Below are 8451 nucleotides of genomic sequence, written 5' to 3' on the forward strand. Positions count from 1 at the left end.
CCCAAGTATTGTGCCCTCTGACTTACCAGCCCCTGGAGTCCACGCTGTCTTCTATGCTGCTGACTCTACCCAGGGTTTCTGATCCTTCATGCCGCCACCTTAGTTTTGGGGGTCATCTGTGACTTTCTAATATCCTATAGCTGGCCCCCCTACTGAATGAGTTGCAGCCTACAGTGAGACTGGTCCTGAAGTTTCCTTAGAAGCCTGACTTGATCTCAGGAGACTGAGTGTGGGAAGATGGGCCTGGATGAGAAACAAAGATGGGTGGGTACCCACTCCCCCCAAAAAATAAACAACTGCCCCCGATCGCAAAACTTAATTGCCAAGGTGTTAGCACCTGTGGTAGTGAGCTCTTGTAGATACTCAACTTGGGGTTCCCCCGGGGCGCGGAGTCTAAGCCCCAGTGTCAGGGATCCTGTTGCCGTACAGCCGTGCGACGGATCCCCTCGGGCCGCGGTGGTGCGAGTGCGCAGGCGTGGGAGTGTGCGGGCTCGCATGTGCAGTAGCGCGGAAGCTTGCGCATGCACAGTAAGCGTACACGTCACGCCAAGTGGGCTATTTAAACCTGCAGAACAGTCAAATCAATGCCTTCTGGTCTACATTGTTCCTGCACTATTACCTGATCCTGTTGCTTATATCCTGACCTGGCCCTGACTAAGAAAGAACTCCGCCTGCACCGACCTCGGCTGTCCCTGACCATCCGCTTGCCTGCTCCCTTGTACTTGATCTGCCCGCTTAATACTGACCTGGCTTGTCTGACTCTTCTACATCCACTTACCTGCACCTCCACCTGGCTTGCATCCTGATGACTGCCATACTTACCTGCCGCTGCACCCACGGTCCTGCATCTGGCTTGCATCCTGACATGTGCCATACCTTCCTGCCACCGCATCCACGCTCCGGTGTCCAGTCCAGTCTGCATCCTGATTGCCGCCATACCTACCAGCTGCTGCACCTACATTCCTGCATCCACACTTGGCCTGCATCTGGATCCCCTGGGTCTTCCACTACCTGCTGTCAGCTCAAGATCCACCCGGTGGCTCTGCACCCTCTGTTCCCACTATCAGGAGTCAAGGGAGGACGCCTCCTCTCCACGTCAGGCTCCCCAACCAGGTATGTGATACCCAGACTGCTTCTTCACCGGAGTCCCTGATGGTGGGGATGGACTTGCAGCAAGCTGGGACCAGGTTGCGGCCCCCAGGTACACCCAGCTGAGGTTGAGGAGACCGTTCTTGAGAGAAGAGTACAATTGGAGGAGACAAACAGAGTACGATAGGCTAGCCGAGGTCAGGACAGGTGGAAAACAAGCAAGGCCAGAGAACGAAGCCGGGGTCGGTACACAAGTAGTCAATGTAGGATTCAGGAAGTAGCAACACACAGGAGCTCCGACATCTAGGAAGTTGCTCAGGCAAAGTGGCCTAGACTGAGCATGTCTTATATAGACAGGCAAACAAGGATGCGGGCCAGGAAGTGATGGAAGGGAAGGAAATAAAACCCAGAGGACAGCTGTTAGGAATGGACTGGCCAGCAATGGTGGGACTCACCTGCCTTTTGATCTGCAGTACCAGGGCTGGCCAGCGGGTGCTCCCAGCAATCAGAGACTCAACCTTTCAGCCAGCTAACACCTGGAACTGATGATGCTGGGGTATTTAAGGGATGGCCAGACCCACAGACTCTGCCTTGGTGTTGTGTTTGTCCTGGGCCCTGCATCCTGTTTCTGTCCTGCATCCTGTTTCTGAACCGCTGCTGACTTCTCCTGCTCTGATCCCGGCTCGCTCCTGACCAACCCTCTGTCTGACCCTCTGTACCACGCTGCTTGCTACCTGTTCTGATCCCTGGCTTGTGACCCTGACCAATCTCCGCTTGCTCCCCCTGTACCTACCTGCCCTATTGATATTGACCCGGCCTGCCTGACGACGCTTGCTTGTATGTATTGTTATCTGTGGGTGGTTTGGTTTGGTTTGTTTGCACTGTATTATGTTTTAGTATTGCACTGCGTTTATGTTTGTATTGTTAGTGTTAATAAATTATATTGTTTATAACATATCTGAGGTCTGCGTTTCCCTGCTTCAGTCACACACCTCTGGTCATACCTGGGAGCCCTGACATTACACCAAGGCCAATCCTGACCAGAAGTGGCTGCACAGGGAAGCCATCTTGGCTTGTTGATGGGAAGGATGGATCTGGATGAGGTTGAATATTTATATCTGCTAGTGTTTGATGACAGGGAGTATGCTTATCAAACTCTGAAGGAGTATACCCGGGATGAACTGCTAGAATGTATACGGCTCGCTCATGTTCTAGTAGATCAGGGCACCGTGTTCTCTGAGGTGCAGCCATTGATTGAGGTTTGTGCTGAGTTGGTTTCATCTGGTACCCCCGAATGCAGGGATGAATTTTTGCCACCATTTAGTGCAGACCAGGTAGAGTCCCTGGTGTGGTTATTAGAGGATGATGTGGGTTACTTTCTGGAGCGTTATTCCACATGTTCACCACAGACACTAAGAGATTGTATAAACGCAGTGCAGTCATTGACCAGACAGGCTTTGTGTAAGCTCAGCTTTGTTCACCCCCTACTGCAGACATGGACAGACTTGTTGCACCCAGCCTCAGTCAGCTTACAAAGACCCAGTCCTGCTTCTAACTCTACTCCTGTATTCCCACCAGCTCCTCCAGTTACAGCCCAGTATACTTGGCTATCTACCGCATGTCAGTCCCCTGTTCCCACTCGCTGCACCTATCCTGCCTTTAACCCTGTAAAAAAGCCCTCTGTAGCAACTGCTCCCTCTCCTGTTCCATCCTCCAGTTCTTCTCTGTCTCCAGCTGCTCCATTCGTTTGCAGACCTGCGTTTACTTGCAGTGCTCCAGTAGTTAAAACCAGAAAAAAGCGAAAATTCTTTCCAACCAATACCATCCTGCCAGTATCCAAACCGGTGAGCCTGCCTTCCGTGGTTCAGACTGATGCCTGTACTCGGCCTGAAGCCTCTACTCGGCCTGAAGCCTCTACTCGGCCTGAAGCCTCTACTCGGCCTGATGCCTCTACTCGGCCTGATGCCTGTACTCGGCCTGAAGCCTCTACTCGGCCTGCTGCCTCTACTCGGCCTGCTGCCTCTACTCGGCCTGAAGCCTCTACTCGGCCTAATGCCTCTACCCAGCATGATGAACTGATCCAGCCTGACTATCCTATTAGGCCAGTTGACTCGATGCCCGCCGTTGATCCAGATGATCCGGTACCTGATCCGGTGCCCGCTGTCGTGCCAATTGACTCAGAGCCCGCTGTCGTACCTGGTGACTCGGTGCCCACTGCCTTGCCAGATGACGCGGTGCCCGCTGGCAAGCCAAATGACCTGATGCCTGGTGACCCGATGCCCGCTGTCCAGTCAGACGATCCAATGTCTGACCCAGTGCCTGCGGTCATACCAGTTGACTCGGAGCCCACTGCCTTGCCAGATGACGCGGTGCCCGCGGTCGAGCCAAATGACCTGATGCCTGGTGACCCGATGCCCGCTGTCCAGCCAGACGATTCAATGTCTGCCCCGGTGCCCGCGGTCATGCCAGTTGACTCGGAGCCCACTGCCTTGCCAGATGACGCGGTGCCCGCTGTCGAGCCAAATGACCTGATGCCTGGTGACCCGATGCCCGCTGTCCGGTCAGACGATCCAATGTCTGACCCAGTGCCTGCGGTCATACCAGTTGACTCGGAGCCCACTGTCGTGCCTGGTGTCTCGGTGCCCGCCGCTCCGCCTGGGGGCCCGAGACCTGTTGCTCCGCTTGGGGGTCCAGCGCCCGCCGCTCCGCCTGGGGATCCGGCGCCCGCCGCCCCGCCTGGGGGCCTGAGACCTGTCGCTCCGCCTGAGGGCCCGAGACCTGTTGCTCCGCCTGGGGGTCCGGCACCTGCCACTCCGCTTGAGGGCCCGAGACCTGTCGCTCCTCCTGGGGGTCCGGCGCCCGCCGCTCCGCCTGAGGGCCCGAGACCTGTCGCTCCATCTGGGGGTCCGGCGCCCGCCGCTCCGCCTGAGGGCCCGAGACCTGTCGCTCCTCCTGGGGGTCCGGCGCCCGCCGCTCCGCCTGAGGGCCCGAGACCTGTCGCTCCGCCTGGGGGTCCGGCGCCCGCCGCTCCGCCTGAGGGCCCGAGACCTGTCGCTCCACCTGGGGGTCCGGCGCCCGCCGCTCCGCCTGAGGGCCCGAGACCTGTCGCTCCGCCTGGGGGTCCGGCGCCCGCCGCTCCGCCTGAGGGCCCGAGACCTGTCGCTCCGCCTGGGGGTCCGGCGCCCGCCGCTCCGCCTGAGGGCCGAGACCTGTCGCTCCATCTGGAGGTCCGGCGCCCGCCGCTCCGCCTGGGGGCACGATGCCTGTCGCCCCGCCTGGGGGCACGATGCCTGTCGCCCCGCCTGGGGGCCCGGTGCCTGTCGCCCCGCCTGGGGGCCCGGTGCCTGTCGCCCCGTCTGGGGGCCCGGTGCCTGTCGCCCCGCCCGGGGGCCCGGTGCCTGCCGCTCCGCCCGGGGGCCCGGTGCCTGCCGCTCCGCCCGGGGGCCCGGTGCCTGCCGCTCCGCCCGGGGGCCCGGTGCCTGTCGCCCCGCCCGGGGGCCCGGTGCCTGCCGCTCCGCCCGGGGGCCCGGTGCCTGTCGCCCCGCCCGGGGGCCCGGTGCCTGTCGCCCCGCCCGGGGGCCCGGTGCCTGTCGCCCCGCCCGGGGGCCCGGTGCCTGTCGCCCCGCCCGGGGGCCCGGTGCCTGCCGCCCCGCCCGGGGGCCCGGTGCCTGCCGCCCCGCCTGGTGGCCCGCTGCCTGCTGCTTCGCCTGGTAATCCGATGTGCCTCTGCCCGGAGTCCTGCCCGATGTGCCTCTGCCCGGAGTCCTGCCCGATGTGCCTCTGCCCGGAGTCCTGCCCGATGTGCCTCTGCCCGGAGTCCTGCCCGATGTGCCTCAGCCCGGAGTCCAGCCCGGTGTGCCTCTGCCCGGAGTCCAGCCCGGTGTGCCGCTGCCCGGAGTCCAGCCCGGTGTGCCGCTGCCCGGAGTCCAGCCCGGTGTACCGCTGCCCGGAGTCCTGCCCGGTGTGCCAGTCTTTGATATCCCGCCAGTTACCAGACCCGGGCGGTGGAACATTTTGCCCAGCTAGGACTGTTTGGAGCGTCCTGAGGCCGCTCCTTGGGGGGGGGTACTGTTAGGAATGGACTGGCCAGCAATGGTGGGACTCACCTGCCTTTTGATCTGCAGTACCAGGGCTGGCCAGCGGGTGCTCCCAGCAATCAGAGACTCAACCTTTCAGCCAGCTAACACCTGGAACTGATGATGCTGGGGTATTTAAGGGATGGCCAGACCCACAGACTCTGCCTTGGTGTTGTGTTTGTCCTGGGCCCTGCATCCTGTTTCTGTCCTGCATCCTGTTTCTGAACCGCTGCTGACTTCTCCTGCTCTGATCCCGGCTCGCTCCTGACCAACCCTCTGTCTGACCCTCTGTACCACGCTGCTTGCTACCTGTTCTGATCCCTGGCTTGTGACCCTGACCAATCTCCGCTTGCTCCCCCTGTACCTACCTGCCTTATTGATATTGACCCGGCCTGCCTGACGACGCTTGCTTGTATGTATTGTTATCTGTGGGTGGTTTGGTTTGGTTTGTTTGCACTGTATTATGTTTTAGTATTGCACTGCGTTTATGTTTGTACTGTTAGTGTTAATAAATTATATTGTTTATAACATATCTGAGGTCTGCGTTTCCCTGCATCAGTCACACACCTCTGGTCATACCTGGGAGCCCTGACAACAGCAGACGACGCCCATAGATGAGCACAGACAAACACACATGTGAAAGGGATCAGGAACAGCTCTGCAGCAAGGAGGTAAGAACACAAACAAGAAACTGGAGGCCAAGTTGTGACACAAGGAAACTAACTAAAAGGTCCTTCTGACGTGGTATCTGTTTCCTACCAGGATTGCAAAGTTCCTCCCTGGTTATCCCCCCTCTTGTTTTCCCAGATGTGCGGTGGCAGGCAGCCACTACCACGTTTAGTGGGACTGTCCGGTGGCACACACTTTCTAGGAGGAGATTTTACATATTCTTTCCATGTTTTTTGATACCCAGTTGGCCGCAGACCCTACCATAAGCCATACTCAATAAGAAGCCTTTAGACCTCACTTTCCGCCAGTTCAAGCTACTCCTGCAGGCTACAACTGCAGCCAAGCAGACCATGGCTAAGTCCCCTCACCTCAGTCATTTGGAAACGAAGAATACGGTTACCCAAGCCATGATCCACACAAAAATAGAGGCAGTCTATCTTAACAGGGTTAGTACATATGAGCGGCTTTAGAGTCCTTGGCTGGCACACTACCTTCCTCCCAATTCTGATAAGTCCTTGTTACTCCCGTGATGTTCTTCCTGTGCAAGCTCACTTGGAAAGTCATCTCTTTCCCTCCCTGGGGCTCCTTATCTCTCTCCTTTCCCTTTTCTCTCTTCTTTCCTGCTTTTTTCTTTTCTCCCTTCTCACCATTCACATCGTTACATAGTTAGTCTGGCTGAAAAAAGACAAAAGTCCATCTAGTTCAACCGTAAGAAAAAAAAAACTTCTAATCCTACACCCACAGTTGATCCAGAGGAAGGCAAAAAAACCCAGCAAAGCACGCTCCAATTTTCTCCTGCTGGGGAAAAAATTCCTTCCTGATCCCCCGAGAGGCAATCGGATATTCTATGGATCAACTTTCCCTATAAATGTTATATCCAGTTATATTCTGTGTATCCAAGAAAGAATCCAGGACTTTCCTACAGCAATCCACTGAGCTGGCCACAACCAACTCTGGAGGGAGTCTATTCCACATTCTCACAGCTCTTACTGTGAAGAAACCTTTCTGTGTTTGGAGATGACATTTCTTTTCCTCCAGACGTAAAGAGTGCCCCCTTGTCCTCTGTGATGACCTCAGGGGGAATAACTACACCGAGCTCACTATATGGACCACTGATGTAAAAGTCACTCTTTTGTATCTGCTCCTCCACCCATACACCACTGATGACACCGGTTGATGATGGGTAGCCTTCCTTCCCCTTATTTTTTGGTCTAGGGATCCATCTCCGGAGCACCGTATAGCTCCACCTTCTCACTCTTATTTTGCCTTCCCGCTGAGGTTTTGGTTTTCCACCACATGCTACAAGGCACACCCTGGGCCTGTGAGGCCCACTAGGGTTACATTTTTGGCCAGGCTTTCCTCTGACGTTGGTTCTTTATTTTCTCTACACGTCCTACTCTGCCAAGGTGTACATTTCGTATCACTTCATCAGGTCTGCATCTTTGCTGTGTCTAGGCCTCAGTAATATGTTACGTGTGACCCTGCGCAGGCCATTGGTTATACTTTTTATATATTAGGATCCCTAAGGCCTTTCTTCATTTGTCTGTTTTTTATCGTTTTTGTGTTTTTTTTGTTTTAATGAAAAAGTTGAACGAACAAAAATAAATAAAGGAACAACTTCCATATCTGACCAGGTTGGGGAGGAGGAGGTGCAGGAAGGTAGGAATGATTTTTGGGTCATGGTCCTAGTAAAGACAGGCCTCGTCTAGATTGGCAGCTTATTGAAGCTAGGAGTAACCTTCGCGGATCTACAGAGTCCCCGGCTTAGATAGGTGGAAGAATCATTTTGCTAAATTCTGTAGGATCAAAATTGATACATAAAGTCACCCTGTTGCTCTTTATGACTCCCGAGGCTGCCATGTCTCTGGGAAGATAACCATGGACACAACGTCTGCTCATACAGAGGCCCAGTATGGTGCACACAGAGGTTCCCGAGAAAAGAGGAACTTCTACATGAGGAAGTGGTTCACTGTATAGTAAATACGGAACTAAAAACTCCCCAACTGCATAAAAAGGAGAAACGCAAAATGATGCTTGTCAAGCAGCTGCATAAATGAAGACGTCTCGGTGGGAAAAACAGTTCCTCCAAATTGAATCCATCAAAAAAGATACAAAGCTGAGTGTCCCGTTCCTTACCATGCTCATATGCAGATACAGGCTCCTTTAACACCATTCCCTACATTTCCTTGGATTTCCACAACACCCTAGGCTCCTGGACACAACCAGGGAATATATGTTTCTTGCCCTCAGCACCTTAGAGAGGTTGCACCTACTGACACAGAGGTGGTCTGCAGCTAGGTCTGAGCTCCTCCACCTTTAGTACTGGTGTGCTGGCAGCAAAATTGCAGCCCAATAACTTGCAGCTTCTACAGAAGATCCGGCCACTGCAGACAGCATTTCTCCAATTATCAGAGAAATGCACTTCAAAGGGAGTGGCCCTGCATGTCTAGCCACTCCTTCAATCATTCACCTTTGTTACCACTGGTTGTTCACTTATGGTAACCTCCCTGAGATACCTTCACTTGTTCACTCATGGTACCAGCCCTGAGATCACTTCATCTGTTTATCTGTGATCCCAGCCCTCAGACTCCTACAGACGTTCAACTGTGTTACCAGC

The sequence above is a fragment of the Staurois parvus genome, unplaced genomic scaffold (genome assembly GCF_062004578.1).
Source record: "Staurois parvus isolate SC_StPar_1 unplaced genomic scaffold, SC_StPar_1.0 ptg001108l, whole genome shotgun sequence".
Classification (NCBI taxonomy): Eukaryota; Metazoa; Chordata; class Amphibia; order Anura; family Ranidae; genus Staurois; species Staurois parvus.